Source organism: Ambystoma mexicanum, chromosome 2q (assembly GCF_040938575.1).
Source record: "Ambystoma mexicanum isolate Mex_15411 chromosome 2q, UKY_AmexF1_1, whole genome shotgun sequence".
NCBI classification, from domain to species: domain Eukaryota; kingdom Metazoa; phylum Chordata; class Amphibia; order Caudata; family Ambystomatidae; genus Ambystoma; species Ambystoma mexicanum.
In genome coordinates, this window is record NC_090924.1 from 190882499 (window position 1) to 190901114 (window position 18616).

General features: G+C 42.3%; 1 long non-coding RNA gene across 1 annotated transcript in view; it reads right to left on the reverse strand.

Annotated features, from left to right (window-relative positions):
- LOC138569271 (uncharacterized) overlaps positions 1-17759 on the reverse strand; it is a 42803-nt gene extending 25044 nt beyond the window's left edge. Inside the window, exons 1-2 of the long non-coding RNA XR_011303196.1 lie at positions 17509-17759; positions 14082-14159 (exon numbers count right to left, since the gene is read on the reverse strand). This is a non-coding gene — a long non-coding RNA (uncharacterized lncRNA). The remainder of the gene's footprint in view (positions 1-14081; positions 14160-17508) is intronic.
- Positions 17760-18616: the final 857 nt, after the last annotated feature.

The following is an 18616-nucleotide window of genomic DNA, read 5'->3' on the forward strand; positions in this document are numbered from 1 at the left end:
AAGAGAACATCGGAATAAAATGCAGGGACCGCCTTTCATTTAATATTATTAAGACATCATTAGGCAAATTGTCCAAACCTAAATTATTTAAGCAATTCCCTACTAGTAACTCAATCAACTCCTGTGTCCTTTTCAAACTTGGCCAATGATTTTAACAATGTTGTTTGTGTCCCAGTTAAAAATGATTCAGAATGACATACACAGTAAATCCTATTTAGAATTCCCCTCTTACATGACTGAGACTCTTTTTTTGAGGGCCAATATTGAGTTTCAAATGGTCCTATCAGATGCAGTTACCACTTTGTCACTCACTCAAAAACCTACAAGCATTCAGATTGATGCCTTGCTCACCTCTATCGCCCTTTAGCATGCTAACGCTTTGACTGTGATGGTCTGTAATTTCATAAATCCTTCCGTATCTCAAGATTGTGTTCATCCTTCCCTCCTCTAACAAAAAAACCCTCACTTAATCCTGGGACTTTTAAAAAATAACACCTTATTGCTGTGCTTTGACGGTTGCCCAAAATTTTGGTGAAGGCATAGACTATTCAATTATAAAACCATGTGAAAAAAAAATCAAGATGTTGAATTCTCTACAATCTGCATTTTGTCCTTTGCATGGTACTGAAATTTCATGGATGACATTTTTAGTAATTTAGACAAGGGTCCCTTGTCATTACTGGTCATGTTAGAAGGATCAGTGGCCTTTGATACTGTGAATGAAACACTCTTCTATCCCATTTAGCGATTATAAGCAGAGTTTCTGACCATGCTCTCAAGTGGTTGTGTCCTTTTCTGGATGGTCATTCCTAAAATGTTACAGTGGGTTCCTTCCTTTCGAATTCAATGGCGATTGTTTGCGTTGTATCTCAGGGGTCCCTGTTGTCACTTCTCTAGTTTAAAATCTATATCCAACCTATGATTTCCATCTTTGCACGCCATAATATTAAGTAGCAGTGCTGTGAGCAGGATGTTCCCTCTGTTTTCCAAATAGAACTTTGGTGGAGGTGAGTCCTGAGGTGCGTCCCACCATTCCAAACCATTCGACTGGTTTCCTAAGCTGACCCTGGACCCTCCAGCAGAGCAGCGTGCTGCTGTGAGTGGACTGTCCCAGCTATTTCCCAATGATGGCTTAATTGGTGGTTTGTCCCGAGGTGCATCCCAGCATTTGAATGGCTTTTTGAGTTGACCCTGGATGCTCTGGTGGAGCGAAGCGGGGCCATGAGAGTGCTTTTCCCACTGTTTATCAAGCAGAGCTTGGTTGGAAGTGTGTCCTGTGGGGCGTACCAGCATTCCTAACCATTCAAATGCCTTCCTAAACTGACACTGGATACTAAGGAGGAGCAGAGTAGGACCATGTGTGGGCTGTTCCCGCTGCTCCCCGCTGGCTCGTTGTGGCTCCCTTTTACTCCCTGTGACTCACTCTTCTGTTCTGCCGCATCACTGGATTGCTTCCTGTTTAGTTTTTTCAAGCCTTCACTGGTCTCTTCAATGGTGCACTCCTTTCAGGGGTATAACAGGATGAGGGAGAAAAGTGGCAGTAGGTGGCAAACTGTCAGAGGTCTCTATCAGTGTTTTCGCTGGACCAGACATACATCTAAGAACTGGGAAAGTCAGAGAGCTAGTTGGTGAGTAAGTTGGAGGGGGCCCGGAAGGCTATATGCAGCCTTTTTCTTCTCCATTTGGATTTTGAGCACTCCAGGAGTGGCTACCAATCTTGCTGCCTCTATTTTATGATCTACATTCTATGCCTAAACACAGGCAAGGCCTCCCAAGCCAATCAGGTGGTCCCCTCCCAACGTTTGAACTGATACTGTTGGTACTTTACATGCCAAGTGCGAAGGAGGAGACAGTCTCACGATAAGCCTCCTAAGCCATTCAAGCATGCTGCCTCTTGTCTTGTTTTGTTTTTACTGGTTTTAAGCTTGTGAGGATATATGGTGATCATTTTGTGATGTCTTCTAAGGGCTATTACAGTTTTTGATGTCAATTTTTAATCAATTTCAGCTGACCATTCACATAGGCACTTTATTTACCTATTTTGGTAGTATTTTGCATTTGTTGGTCTGCTTCTTAATGCTTGTTGGAGGTTGTAAATGAATTGTTTATTTATTTATTTATTTATTTATTAAAAGTTCTTATAACATTGCGCCGCATGCACATGGGCCTCAGAGCGCACACACATAAGACCACAAGACGAATGACCAGAACAAATATCATTAAAAACATTGCGTAGAGAAAAACCAGAGACGAAACTTAGGGTCAACATGGGGCGACTCATAAAAAAGAAAAGAAAGTCCTAATCAGGAGGCAGATTAAAAAGAAACATCTTCAGCTCTATTTTTAACTTAACTGTTGTCTCAACTGCTCTCAGTCGAATGCAACACATTCCACAAATCAGGGCCTTGCACACTGAAACTGCGCCCCCCAGCCTTCACCAGCCTAAATCAGGGTTTAACCAGTCTAAGACGGTATTGGTGTCTGAGAGAGCGAGATGGGGCATGTTGTTGAGTGTGCGCTATAAGATGCTGGGGTTCCGTGTTTATTACACATTTGTGAGTCAGGGTTAAGATTTTATACCTGATTCTAAGTTTAACAGGCAGCCAGTGTAGGTTCCGCCTGCCCACAGTGAGATGGGCTTGACTGGTAAAACCGGAAACCACACGCACTGCGCCGTTCTGCGAAACCTGGAGGGCAGCTATAATGGAATGCCTACAGCTGCTAAGCATACTGTTACAGTAGTCCAATCGTGTATTGATGAGAACCGATGCCAGGGTAGCTAAGTTCTCATGAGAAAGTAAGGGGCGAATGCTACACAAAAGTTTTGTAATCAACCCACAGGAGGAGCAAATGGAAGCCACGTGATGAACCATAGACAGTTCGGCATCCAGGATCACCCCCAGAGTTTTCACCTTCTCCACCACCAGGATCAGTATGCCTAAGAGTAAAAAATGTTTATACTCTGCTGACAGAGACCTCACTTAGAGGTGGCGGCTACATTTAGGAGCTAAGTGTTGTTAGCATTTAAAGCCAGGGAGTTGCCTGCCTTCCATACCTGGATGGCCTTATAGATACTATCCAACTTGGCTGCATCCTCGGTATAAAAACCAGACAGTTTTACTTTCATCTGAGTATCGTCTGCATAATTATCCACCTGAACACCCAGGCTAACCAGCAAGAGCAAAAACAGGATCAGATAGACAATAAACAATGTCTGAGAAATACAGGACCCCTAGGGCACCCCACAGGTGACCGGTGAAGGTTCTGAAAAAAACTTCACCTACATTCACCCTTGAGTTCCTGGGACCCAAAAAGAAAGAGATCCACCAGACGGCATAGGAAGAACACCCGGCCAATGACTGTAATCTGTCCTCAAGTAAGGGATGATCAACGAGATTGAATGCTGTGGATAAGTCCAGCAACATGAGGACCGATAATTGTCCTTGGTCCATGTTCTGTAGTGGATTGGTCTGCAGGTCGAGCAGTCGAGTCTCTGTGACATACCCTATCCGGAAACCGGACTGAAGGGGCAATAAAATCTCATTGCTTTCCAGAAAGTTTTGAAATTGTAAATGGGCCACGTTATCCAATATTTTTAACAATTTTTAAGTATTTTAAGCATTTTATGTTTTGGTACTTTATTTATTCTTATGCTTATTGATGCACTTTCTACAGCAGGTAAGTTTAGTATTTTAACAGATAATGTATCTGTTTATTGAACTGCTACTATTTTTAAGCACCTCAGCACATAGTTGTTTATTTACTGTGTGTTACTATCCCTTGCCAATTTGCACCTTATTTCCTGTGTGCCAACTGGCATATAAATACTTTATCTTCCCAGCTGATCTTGATATCTTGTTTACATAACTAAAATCATATATATACTCAGAGGCCACATTTCTTTTTGAGTTCTATACAATTGGAAAAGGCAATACATCCGATCCATTAGGGCTTGCAGCTCGGATGTTAGGGAAGAAACCTAAGACTATGACCATTACCAAAGGTGGTGAAAGCCAAAAGATAGAGATACAGGCCATGACTGACACTTGGAATAAAATGATCGAACACTTTTTAAAGAAAGTTGTGGGTGACATAGATGCTAAAATGTCATTGACCAAAAAAATTGATTAATAGTAGAAACAACTTGGAAGTTATTCCGGCTGATATAGAAGAACTAATTTGCCATATAAAAAGCACTTTAGATCCCACTTCCCAAAATCCTCACGGATCCCTCAAAACTAAAATTATGGTAGGACAGCAATAGCGGGAACTCCACGACATATCCAGCTATAGAGATGCAAGGGGAAATACATTAACCTGATAAAGGTGCGGTCACTAATCTAATCAATCTAATGCACCTGAGGGAAAACTATCCAGAATACAACTTTGGTAAAAGACTAACTTTAATGGAGAGTCACATTTTGAACATCCACGTAAGATTGGCAAGACTGGATAATTATTGAATACAATCATCACTTAGATACAGGATAATTTGAAGATCAAAAGTAGTCGTCGAGTGGCTTCTAGACTCATTAAAGGGAAGGATGATGTTTTCTGGAATGATGAAAAGAGCATGGAGTATTGGCCGGTCAATAGGAGGGATCTGTCAGGATCCAAACCTGAAGTGAGTAAGGGGCCCAGCGAGGACACATCTGGTGGTCAAAGTGCGACAGGAAATAGCTTAGAGGTACCCACGCAGCACCAATATGGAATAAAGGGTGCCTAAAGTGTTTGACATAATTGACCTTACTAAGTGAATAGAGGGGCGATAAAGGTTTTATCTATGAAAGACCTATGCCTCTAAAGACAAATGCTATAATGAGATGCAATCGGAGTCCCGAAAAGAACCCCTTCTACATTTAGACTAGACTACCCACCCAAGGCCTCTCCCTGGTGGTGGTTTTGACCAAAGTATGAACTTTGGAACCCCATCAATTTGAGGACACCATTAGACATATGAACACAATAACCCACTTCATTAAGCACACCTGTAATATCAATTTACGCAGGGTTATGGATTAACTAATGGCCAAACATTCTGAGTGGGTTGGTTAAGAGACAAACTGTTTCCCTGGGGACTGTATCACCATTGCATTAAAGAAAAAACAAAAGGTGATGGCTGAAAGGTTTTTAATCAATCATAACCAGTGGCACAGCTTGGGAAAACCCCCAGATCAACATGTTTCAGCCTGCCAGGTCATTACAGAAGGGGAAAGACCATATCCAAAGCAGGTTTGATCCCAACCCTAAAGGGGCACTCCAGCCCAAACTACTAGGTCATATCCCATCTAGACAAGACCACAAGCATCCCCAGACATCTCTTGGCCTCATTGGATGTCATTAGTGAGGAGTAGCTTAGTTCTCTAGGCCTAGAAGGCTCTGGACCGATGTCTGGGCATAACTGTCCCACTTGGGGAAACTAACGCAAAACCAAAAGGTGATGGCTGGAAGGATTTGAATCAATCATAACCACTGGCACAGCTCTGGGCAACCCTCCAGACCAAAATGTTCAGCCTGCCAAACCATTACAGAAGGGGAAAGCTCATATGCTAATCAGGCTTGGCCGCACCCCAAAAGGGGCAGTCCAGCACAAACTGCTAGAATCCCCACACATGTTTTGTTTATAGTTTGTCTCCCTGTGTGAGAGAGGGTATGCCCAGACTTGGGTCCCTTGCTCACTGCGCCATTGGAAACAAAATTGCACCACACTGATGAGGCGCAACAAGGTCAAAACATGTCTGGGGTTGCTTGTGTATCTGTGCAGATGGGACCTTGCCTAGCAGTACGAGCTGGGCAGCTCCGATTGGTGGCAGTACCTGTCTGATCTGCATATGGTTGGGTCCCTCTCGCAATGGTGCAAACTGGCTATGAAACAGTGGTGTGAAAGGTTGCCCAGAGCAGTGCCAGTGCTTTAGAGTTATTCAAAACCTTCCACTCATTAGTTTTCGGTAATAGTTTGTCTCCCTGTGTGAGTGGTGGTATGCCCAGACTTTAGTCCCTTGCTTTCTGCACCATAGGATACCAAGCTGCACCTCACTGATGAGGCCAACAAAGTTGAAACATGCCTGGGGCGGCTTGTGTTTCTGTCCAGAGGAGACCTTCCCTAACAGTTTGGGCTAGACTGCTCCCATTGGTAGCAATACCTGGCTGATTTGCATATGACTGGACCCCTTTTGCAGTGGTGCAGACAGGCTGAAATACAGTGGTATGGAAGGTTGACCAGAGCAGTGCCAGTGGTTCAGATTTATTCAAAACCTTCCTCCCATATCTATTTTGGTTAAAGTTTGTCACCTTCGCATTGAACAACCCAACTACGGTTTTTACCCATTGAAACCACAAAAGGGCAATTTTCTCCATCCTGGAAAATATTATTTGATCTTGACTAATCCTACATACGCTCCCGTTAGGTGGAGGTTTGCTACTAACGATGGGGATGGACCTTTTCCCGGGGTTGGGGTATAAACAACCACTCCCCTTGGAAACAGGTTTACCTGTTTTGAGTCCTTGGATGAGATAGATTGACATATTAATGATGGTGGGAAGGGCTCGGGACATATAAACAAGAGTATGAAAGGGTCAGAAACTAAATTCAAGCAATTGCCCAATGACATTGATTTACTAAAAATGGTCTCCCAACAGTCTAGGGATGCCCATCTGAAGACTGGGTATAGGAAGGGATGTGGCCAAGCAGTTCAGCCTGGTCTTGCCCTTTTTTTGGGGTGGGACCAAGCCTGATTTGCATATGGTCTTTCCCTTTTGTAATGACTTGGCAGGTGAAGAACGATGGTCTGGAGGGTTGCCCAGAGCAATGAAAGAGGTTAGAGATTAATTCTAAACCTTCCAGCCATCACTTCTTTTGTTTTGACTGGGTATAGGAACATCGGGAAGGAAACATCGAATCATAATGCTCAGGACATTATCACAACTGACTCTCATTCTCTTAATATTCTTGGGTGGAACATTGCAGGCTTAAAATTCAACTTCCCTGTCAATGAATGGCTACCTCACAGACTGCTTGATGATGAGTCAGTCAAGTTGAAACCTGCGGTCCAAGGAAAATTTCAAAATGGCCTTATTTGGTGGCATCAGTTTTGACGCACAGGCACCGAAAGCATGGAATGGTCTCCCTGTTGCATTGTGAGCCGCCGGTTCTCTCACAGAATTCAACAGATTGGTCACAACTCATCTGTTTAATCTTAAACCAGGCTGAAGTGTAGCCACCCCTGCATCCCAACAATCCCCTGCTCTGACCATTTAATTTGTGACTGTCCTGTCTATGTCTGATTGTTAGTTGTGTGCCCTGAGTCCCATGGTCATGCTGTGCTTTACAATAAATAAATAATAATAATAATAATAATAATAATAATATCTTTCAATTAAGGACTTCAAGGTGCTTCTTTTTCTGAACCTGGTGGTTGGAGCCAATACACCAAGAAAATATCTACTTTTACTTTTTTCAGCAAAGGGTTAGTCATTTTGAAATAGTCAACTTTTACATCAATATGCTTCGGAAATGGTTGATAAGATGCGTATCGTATCGTTGTTAAAAAAAGATTAATACAGGTGACTCCATTCATGACAAGCTCGATGTCCTTATTATTGCCAGGGGTCATTTTTATATTCGCCTAGGGAATGGTGAAGTTTTGTTTACATTTACAGATGAGGTAAGGGAGGATAGCTCAGCTGCAATGTTCTCGCCTTGGAAGCAAGAAGACACGAAGGAACACAGGTTCGATCCCCGGATCCACGTTTATAAACTTCTGGGTATTTAAGCACATTATAAATACACAACTAAGACAAAAAAAGTAATTACACAACTAAAAACAAAAAAAACAGTTCCTGTCACAGCGCCTCGAAGCCCGTGGGCTGTGTGAGCGCTTAAAAAATGCAAAATAAGTAAATTAAAATAAGGGCCTTCACTGTCTCAAACCAATTTTGACTGATCCAGTTACCTCCAATAAAGCCCTATTCCTGTGGAAGATACTCTCCAAAACAGGTTTTAAGGCTGTGAATGGCTGTTTCAGTTCAGGCAAGGAGGGTAATTATCCCTTTGATAATGGCAGGTCTCAAAGTATTATTAACTATCTGTTAGAGCTGATGAGGTGGTGGGGGTGCAGTCAGGGGTGGACTGGCCTTTAGGGAACTCTGGAGATTTCCCGGTGGGCCTCTGCACCCTGGGCCTCTTTTCTGTGGTATTTCCAAATGTTCTCATAGGAAAAGCATTGGGCTTGCTGAAAATGTGTCATATGGGGCCACTTTGAAATTTATTTCCAGGGCCTCTTTTGGTCCGCAGTAATTATTTCCAGGGCCTCTTTTAGTTCCCAGTCCAGCCCTGGGTGCAGTCAGGGTTTTGAAGTCCCTAGGAGGTCTGAAAGCGATCATAATCCTTCACTACTCTCTTGGGCCCCTGAATGGAGTACAGCAAGAAATACCACTGTATACTCCACTCCAATTATAAGGGGGTGTAGAGAGGGGCTGCTTCTGTGGACTTCCAGGAACAGTATTTCACTGAGTTCCAAAGTTGTTGCTGGAACTAGGAAGAGATGTCGACTTGCCTGAATCTTCATGCAGACCCGACAGCAATTCACTATGCAGAATTAATTAAGTTCTCCAAGAGCATTTGCAGCACTTCAATGGCAGCCAGTGTTAAGGGTCTTTCTACCTCAAGATCCTGGTTGTCAGACAATTATAAGGAAAAAAGAAAACCCTCTCCTTGCAGCATTAAAGTGGCCGATAGTGGATATAGTAATGGTTTGGCTTAGGCAACGAGATTCCTAAATGACACTGTCAGCGAGGCGAAAAGAAGACCTTGCCAACAAAAATTGAGAAGCTTTATGTCCAGCAGAGGTAAAGTATGGTACCAAAGCATTGTGGATTATTGTGGTGAGAAATACAGATTGGTTGGACAAAGGTAAGGGGCATAGGTACCATCCCCGTGCTTGACATAGCAGAGGAAGATTGGGTCAGAAACTTTAAAGAATTATACAACTCCAAAGGCATTGCCTCAAGTTAGAGAAATGTTACCCTGCACCAGGGCAAGAAGGATAGTTTTAAATCCAATTACAGTTAGGGAACCTGAATCTGTCCTGAGTAGGCAGAACCCTTTTAAATCTATAGGAAGAGATGGTGTCCCTACTGATTTATTCTGCTCACAGACAGACTTGTGGGGCCCATTATAGTAGAAGATGTTAATGCTATTCCCTTCTCAAACCAAATTCCAAAGGGTTTGAATGTGGGGATTATTGTGTCAATCACTAAAAAAGGGAAGCAAGTCTGTTCTCTCATCCTACTGTCCAGTCACTCTATTGGAAGGGAACTCAAAGCTTTTTTCCTGCATAATTTTGAAATGCCTTGAGGAGTGGGTGTCAAATAAAAGCATGTAATAACATTCTGTTTGACACACAATTAGCCCTCAGTACAGGAACCATCACTGTGCATCAATGCTTTAATCTATATCTTATTCTGACCAAATATTTTTTGGTTTTCTATGTGGCCTTTTTGGATCGCAGCTCTGCTTTTAACCAGATGGACAGGAGTATTCTTTGGCAAGCTCTCAGTGGTAAGGGGGCAACAAACCCATTTTTCGGTATGATGGAGTCTCTTCTTGTTGACTCAAGGGTCTGCGTTCACTATGGTTTAGACGATGAACTGAGCAAACCAATGTTGGTTAATAAGGGAGTTTTTCAAGGATGTACCATTGCTCCCATTCTTTTGACTCTTTATGCTAACTCCCTTGCTTTCCATTTGGAGGCTATTAAGACAGATGCCATTTCTCAGTTACACTGATGATGCTGTTCTGCTGGCCAGAACATCCAGATCATTACAGATTATGGTAGACGAATATTCCACCTACATAAAGGCTAGTGGCTTGCAGATTAATCCGTCTAAATGTTATGTTATGTGTGTCTCCCGGACATCTACTAAGTTTCTGCCAGTTATCTTGGAAGGGCAGTTGCTTCTCCACTGCTCTTCCTTTGACTACTTGGGGATCAGATTTGATAGTAAGCTGAATTGGTATGATCAATTTTTTAAGCAAACAGTTATGATAAGTCAAATAGTGAAAGGAATTTTTACATCTGCAAGGACCTTGTAACATTCCTCGGTAGAGCATATGTTAACAGTCTACAGGGGTAAAGCCATCTCAATGGGGTTTTAGGGCTGTGAGATTTGGGGATTTGCAAAGGTGAAGTGTTGCCAAAAACTGAAGAACTATTTTCTTACGTGCTTACTAATGGTTCCTCCCTGTATGTTCAGTCCACCTTGACACTGCTACTACATGTTTAACTGATTTGATTTTTGGGAGACCAATTCAACCTTTGGAGGCACTATGGGCTGGCCAATTTGGAGGCCTATTAAAGGATTCAATAGGACATTTGATCACAATGGGTCAATACTATAAAGTAGGTTGGTAAACCCATGTTAAGTCCTTGATAAACAAACTATCAATAGCTTCATCTTTTGAGAACCGGAAAGCATTAGTAGCATCTTTAGGACAGAGCAAAAATGAAAGGACATGCAATTTCTGAATGAAATCAGAGAAGAATAAATGCTTTCCAAACCACAGGTAAGGGCATATTTACAGTTATGTGATCTCCATTTGACGGGCCAATAGTATAGCTCTCGCAATTGACGTTTACCCAACAAAGGTTATTTCTTGCGAAGGCCAGGTTTCGATATTCTCTCAGTAAGGGCAGTAACTTAAAAATGGATGAAGGATTGCTCAGAGGGAATACACTGATGTTGTTTTCTGGGGAATATGAGACCTTGATCCACTTTGTTTTGTCCACTCTATACTGATTTAAGGACACTCTTGTTACTTGGCATTCTCTGAAACCGTGGAATAAGACATTATCAACCTGCAATGATGTTCTTGTTCACCTCAACAAATGTGGCAGTTACTTTTGCCCTTGCTTGTTAAGGAGAAGTAAATGGATGGAGGGAAATTAAGGGCCATCTTAAGTTTATGGTTTTCAACAGTCTGGAACTAAGAATGAATTGTAACACTTGTATGCTGGGGAAACATTTGCATTATATCTGCTCTAAATAGTTACGATAATTAGAGAGGTCTTTTATGTCTAGACTTTATGGATGTGATGCTATGAACATTGATTTTTTGTTAAGTTTTATGGATTTGTAACAATCCAAATAAACTTGATATGATTAAAAATACCATTTATAAGCTGCCGATAGTGAGATGTATGTGCATACTTTCATGTGTTTCCTCCTGCTTTAACAAAGTTCAAGACTATATCCTGAACAATGGGCTTCACCTAAATCCCCGTAAAACAAGTGGTTGTTCTTTTTGCTCTGAAAACACATACTGAATAGCCATCACCAAAGTCCCTGACTGCCTCTGCTTTTTGGCCTACCCAACTCTTTTTCCAGAAAGATAAATAATCGGAACTGTACTTAGCAGTCCGTTTGGGTTGTGATCAGGTGAAATTGCTAAATCTGTGTTTTTGTTATATTACATGTGTTGCATTGTGATCTCCCTTTTATTTACAAATGATGATCCCCCAATTGTTGTGGGGGCCCTTGTCAATTCCAAACTGGATTGTTCCATCACCTCTTGGTGAGAATTCCCAAAGGCCAACTTGCTGGACCACAGTCCACACAGAATGCTAATGTTCCTCTGATTTCTCAGTTACTCCAATTTACATCAATTTCTTTGTTTAGTCAATTGCTACATTGGCTACCAGTTAGGCAGAGAATTCATTTTAAGCTCACCTGATTGTTTTTCAAATGCATGCATGGCTGAACACCCCTATATTTAGCCAAGAAGTTTCCATTGTGTCGATTTATGAAAACTCTTTGCTTTCTTAAGTCCTTCTGCATACCTCTAACTCTCCCTGTAATTCAAAATGTGATAGGTGGGTTTCAGTGAACAGCCCTTGCCTTTGGAATTCTCTAGCTCCCCAGCCTAAAATTATCACTTTTTCTGGAGGCCTTAAAAACGTATCTTTTTGCAATAATTGTGTCTTGTGACCATGACAATCTTTCGACCCATATTTCCATCTGCACCCAGATGCAATTTATTCAGCTCAGTCTCTTTTCAATCACACTGCAAATAATACAAATCATAGCCAATCAAATGAACCTCCTATCCTGTCCTCTCCAGCCTCTCCCTCCTGATTCAGCTCATTCATGCTCTGCCACATGCTCTTTACTCTAACCCTCTCAGGCTCACAGATTGGGTGGCACTGCTCCTGATATTTCAACAGCTCTCATTTAGAGGCTCTTCCAACCTTCAGCTAACACTGCCATTCCCCCTTCTTCATCCTACATCTGATCTCTCCTTTCAACCTCCATTGCATATATTAGATCTCTTCCAATATCCTGGTGTTTCCTTCCAATTCAACTATAGCTCCAATCTCTCCTCCATTATTCTCCTTGTGTTTTCATTCAGTTTCCTCACTCGTTCTAATCTCTCCTCAAACCTCTTCCAGATGTTTTATTGTAACCTCTGCTGGTGTTTGCTTCCATCTTCCTCTCTACTCCTCCTCATCCTCCTCTGTCTTGCTCCCTTCAACCTCCTTCTGCCTGCATTCCAGAGCCGCACTTCATCACCAACCACCTCCGTTGCTTGATCTCTGACTCCTTTAGCACACACTACTGTCCAAACACCTGCAGTGTGTATCTGGGTCTAGTCCCTCCAAAAGATCTGCCCTCTGTGGGAGTGCTTGCATTTGTGATGATTAATAGATCATGTGGATTTGTGTGGTGTGGATCAGCCATTGCTGGCACCTGCTTGTAATCAGACGATGCCATGAAGCACAATCCTGCAGCCTGACTTTCCTATAGGCTACTACGCCATCTTGGTTCTCAAACCTTTAACTCTGTTGATATTGTGTTGACCTAGCTGGCACTCAGATGTTCAGTAACATCCACAGCCACTACTATCCCCAGCTCAGCAGATAGGGCATGGGGATAGATTAGCTCACAACAGGGCCCCAATATTCCACATGAGCAGGACGATTTTCCAAAGTGCAAAGAAAGTTATCTCTTGCCATAGTCAATGTTATTAATTTTGATTAAAAGGGGTATACATTTCTTGTCTCGGACATATGACATTTTTGGGGGGTGATCCCCCCCAACTGCCCTTACCCTCACCTTTGCCCACACTAGCAGGATTTCCTTTATATCGGGGGTTGCACCCGCCAAACCTCCTGATGTCTTCCCCAACCTCGCCCTTCCCCAACAAATATATACTTCTTCCAACTCCCCCTGCACACATTCACACGCAAACACAGTTCAACCCAGTTTCACTCCCTCACCCCGTCCCTTCCTCTCTACAAACAATCATCCACCCCATCCCCTCCATCTCTCTATACACACACAAAAACATACATACACCGTTCATACATGTACACTTACAGCGACTTCCTGTTCCGGCCCGGCCACTTCCTGTGAGCCCCCCGCACCTCTGCGTGCACTCGTGTGCAGCAAAGGAAGTGGCAGCTCTATTTAGAATGACCACTCTGAGCGGTGGTGGAGCTGTCTTTCTAAATTGACTTTTTTTGTTTTTCAAATAGAACTTTTTACTCCACACTGTTCTATGTACCTAGCAAAAACCTTGCGCTGGATAACTGTTAAGTCCTTGTCTTATATGCATGTACTTTGCACATTGTTCAAAATGAAACTTTAGTCGTTGTGTGTAGTGGGCCAATTTCAAAATGTCACCAGGAGTTTACTGGGGTTTGGGAAGTAAATGGGCCACACCAGGACCCTCTAGATTCTTTGTAAAATGTAAATACCTCTTAGCAAGGTTTATCAGAACAACTACTGCATCTCATTAAAGGCAGTTCCCAAGTGCAGAGAAGATGGCACAGTGAGAAAATGTTTAAAGAAGCAGTCATGCCCTGAATGTATGGTATTTATATGGCATGACACCTATCTAGCAAGCATGCTCTATGCTCCTACACAACCCCTATTTCCGTATGGGCAGTGGGAAGGTTTCCTTGTATTTCACAGTGTCAGGTGTTGACTTGGTCAACATGATTTCCGACTGGGGCACTCAGACTTATGGTATCACACTGCCCTTGTTCTGTAAGGCAAATGAAACTTCTAATTGATGCACCTACCTCGTCATTTATTGACTCGTAGCTTAATGGCAATACGCTCGTCTTCTCAGGGGCAGGTGGAGGACAGTTTGGTGCAATCTATGAAAAAGGTAGAAGAAATAGAGAGGTTCTTTCAGTAACTAAAAAAGGCAGAAAATCAAAACAGCCCCACGCAGAGCTAGCAACAATTGACAATAGGCCTCATTACAAGTTTGGTGGTATCTCCACGGTAAATCCGTAGAGATTCCACCAAACGGAATTACTGTTACCACCACTTGGTCTGGTGGTATTACTTCTGGAGTACAAGTTTGGTGGTATCTCAAAGGTAAATACACAGAGATTCCACCAAGCTTAATTACCATTACCACTATTTGGGCTGGTGGTATTATTTCTGGATTACAAGCGGTGGTGGCGGTGTTAGTCCCCATTGAATTGCAGTCCATAGGCCTCCATGGGGGATTTCGGCAGAACTACAATAGCAGTAATTCTGCTGAAATTGGTGGAAAGATGGCGCATTTACCTCCAGCTCGTAGCGTGTAGCTGGAGTTGAATCTCCCAACTTTCCACCGAAATCATAGTTGGGCATTGCAGTAATGCGGCAGTAACTGTATTACCGCCGCATTTTTACTGCACCGCCCAACTCATAATGAGGCTGTATGGAAAGTGAAGATGGTGGATCAAATGCCAATTTCTTTTCACTATAATCCATATCAATAGTGTTGGCCCATGTGGCGCTAAAGCACCACCTACAAGTGCAAACTAAAACAAATAGGTTTCTCATAATCAAACAGTAAGTGATGGCAGACACTGAATGCCTGGATCTTTAAGAGGCACCAGCCTGATGCAATAAGCTAATCGATTCTTTTATTGCAAGCAAGATAAGATGTGTAACATTATCACAATAATCGTATACCTTTTTTTACCAATAACATTACTGAAGTTCAATTGTGACATCCCAATGCCTACTGCCAGAGCATGCTGTCAGCACCTGTCTTTCTAGTGATTGATGTTTGTAGAAGGTGCCTGGCTGTTAAGTGTCTTTTCTTGGCATAAAAGGAGCTCTGTTTAGGAATGTGACTAGAGGGAAAGTTCAGGCAGAATGGAAAGGAGGGGGATTCAAACGAAGATTCTTGAACACGAACTCGCGAAGACACTCGGGCAAGACAAGTATAGATGAAGGAAAGAATTGCATAATGAATGATGGAGAACAGCAAGCTGAATAAAGGTGCAAGAAAGTGGAGCAGAAACAGATCGGGTGAAAACGATCAAATGATTAAATGGAGAAAGAAAACTGCAACGGGGCGACGAATCGCCAATGATAAAAGAAGCGGGACTGTAAGAAAGGAAGGTCTGGAGGGCACAATGCTAGAAAAAAGAGAGGCAGAATGGAGCAACAGTAGAATGAAAGGAGGAGAAAAACCACAGAAAATAAAAAAAGATGCTGACAACCATGTAGGATGTAAATCCATCTAATTGTTACCAGGGACGTCATTTCACCAAAATGCCAGGGGTAGCGGAAGTCACATCACACAACCCTTGACCCCCTGGTGACATCACAAGAAGTGATGTCATTTGACACCACCCCGAAGTGATATCGCGCGAAGCGATGTAACACGACATTTCACCCGTTGACAAACCAGGAAGTGGCATCATATAGCATTGTACACTATGAAAAATATGGTTACAATATCACTATAATGTGATGTAGATTTCATACAAGAATGGATCGCCATATGTATTGTTAAGATCAGTGTGCATAGGCCCATATTACCAAATTACTGTGTATGCAAGCAGACGTCCATGACCAAATGATAATGATGTGTTATTATATAGCACTTATGCTTAAGCGCTTTATATAGAAAAAATGTACACCCAATATCACCCAACCTGTGTTGGTACTCATTTATCAACCTCAGAAGGATGAAAGGCTGAGTTGAGGCGTTTAAGAACAGACTAAGTCAGTGACTAGCCCCCGAAGTGTGCCTGAAATAAACGTTTAATGAGTCTAGCAATTATTGTATAGAATTCCAGAAAGCCACATTATTTGGTATTCCTATTCTTTCTTATTTAGGGTCAGTGCTGAAAGTGTTAGACTTGTGGCACTCCTGTTCTTATTTTTCTTCTTTTTTTTTAAAGGGGCCTGAACAAGAAAGCCAGCCACTCCAGAAGTAAAGAGCCACATGGTGCTGGCCACAGCCCAGGATCTTACATTACCAAAAAAAAAAAATGTCTTTCTTTTTTTATCTCGAGGTCGCAAGGGAAACCACAGAGGTTGCAGTTGCGACCTCTGGCAACCCCCAAACGACGTCCCTGATTGATACTATATAGTTAGATAACCTTATTAAGGAGAAACTAGGCCTGCAGTCTCATGTCTTTTAAACGGTCAGAGCTCCTTGGTGACTGCCAACATCCACGCAACGTACAAGTAGAGGTTTGTTATCCCATATGTCATGCGGTGGCGAAGTGACACAGTTGGTATGGTCGCTCAGTATATTAAGCTCACAATAGGTTACTTGGTACAGTTGAGATCTATCACAGTATAGTTTAGTAGAATAGCTTATGGTTGGGTGAACCGGCTCAAATCAGATTTAGTCCTATCTAAACAATGGCATTCTAATCGGCGGGAACAAAATGGTTCGATTGTTTCAAAACGGTATTCGAGCTACTCCGTACAGATTTTCCACTGAAAAACACTTTGTAAATCAGGCCCCACATGTTTATACTGTTAACTCCACATTCATTATAAGGCCCACGGGAACCTCCAAGCATAGCTCTTCCCCCAACGGCCGCTGCCCTGAAACATTGTCTTAATGTTACCATGTGTTAAATACATATATACCAGTACCAAAGTCCATTCAGACATCATAAACCACTCAATAATAGAATCAAAACTAATTTCAGTTCATATATTGGACAACTAACACATTTCAGTAGCAGATGACTTGATGCTCTAGAACGGGTTGTCTTGTGGATTACAATCTACATCATCTAAACGGTTGAAGAGACTCCTTGTAGTGGCAGAGAATTGTTCAGTGCCCGCATAGTTTTGTATGTTTAATATGGGGAAATGTACGATGAATACACAATAATTGATTTAGTAGGCAACATAGAAAGTGATCTAGAACGATGCCTCGGAAATCCATTAGTTTAGCCTACCAAGGTGTGTGTTTACGATGTAGTCCAATGCGAGAGGCTTATTGACACACTATAGACATAGAAGTACATCTTTGGAATGATGCTAACGTCCTTTTCCGGTTACCGTACATTTCACTTAAAGTTTAAAAATGAATGCTAATATTTAGAAGTACTTCCTTTAAATGTGTTAGTTGTGCAATATATGAACTGAAATGAATGGTTTGAGATAACTGAATGGACTTTGATGCTGGTATACATGTATTTAAAACATGGGAACATTAAGACAACGTTCATCAAGTCATCTGATACTTACACCTGTTTCATCCCCAAAACCAGAGTCCAGTAGCTCGGAAGCTGCCTCCATGTTTTGTGCCATGTCGTCCATGTCAATAGTTGATGATCTTCCATTGCCGTGGTACCTTCCTTGTGGACCTGCTTGTGATGCAGTGTTGACCATTGTCACCACACCGAAAACAACCACAACTTCCAACAAGAAGCCCATTCTAGTTTATCCCAAGTGCAAGCTAAAATGGATGCTTTGCTCTGCCAAGCTTCCTGTTTCATGAGTAATGGGCTTTCTTGTCTTTGCTATACATGGGACTTTTCACACATTCTAAATTGTGGGAGTTGGCTCCACACCCAGAAAGGTGACTTTGTGTTTCCTCTGAGAACTTTGAAATACTCCCTGGCTAAGTCGTGATTCTAGGCGTGTCAATTCTCGCTGCCAATTTCTGTATCAAGAGATCAGCTGCCAGAACTCGCCTTCACAATTTCCAGGAACAGTCGAAAATTATATCTTTGCAAGACAATACATGTCCACATGGTACAACCAATTGTAGGCTACGTTCTTGCTTGCAGCGGCTCACGCACATCCTCAAACAAAACAAGAACACTGTCATTAAAAAAACTCGTCCTGTTGAACAAGTTGATGCCCATCTTCGAGTTTCAGCCTGGAAGTACTTCCCCGGGGTTAAAGACCAACATTGCGCAAAACCCATCGCGAAAGAAGCATTGAAATGGAAGTGATCCAGGAGGTTGCGTGATGTTGCCAGGGGCATTGCATCTCCGGATGCGTGCGTGATAGACACGCTCACTGAATGCATCGCAGTCACAAGTTTTGTTTTGGAGTATTTTTTTCCATAAAAGCAAATACATCACATAATTAAAACATGCACAAAATTGGCATGTTCAATAAACCTGCGGAAATCACACCACAATATATAAAACTTGGTTAACCATAAAAACGAGAGTCTCTTATAACATGTGAAGTTTGCCTGGTGTGGGAATTATTGGTCCATTTTCCTATTTGTGCTTTTTACTCGCCCTTTGTGTTAACTTTTCTGACACTTTTCTGTGGGTACATGTGTGTTATAATGACAGGCAGGTTTCTTTATTGCTTTGTTGATAGTGTGGACATAGAA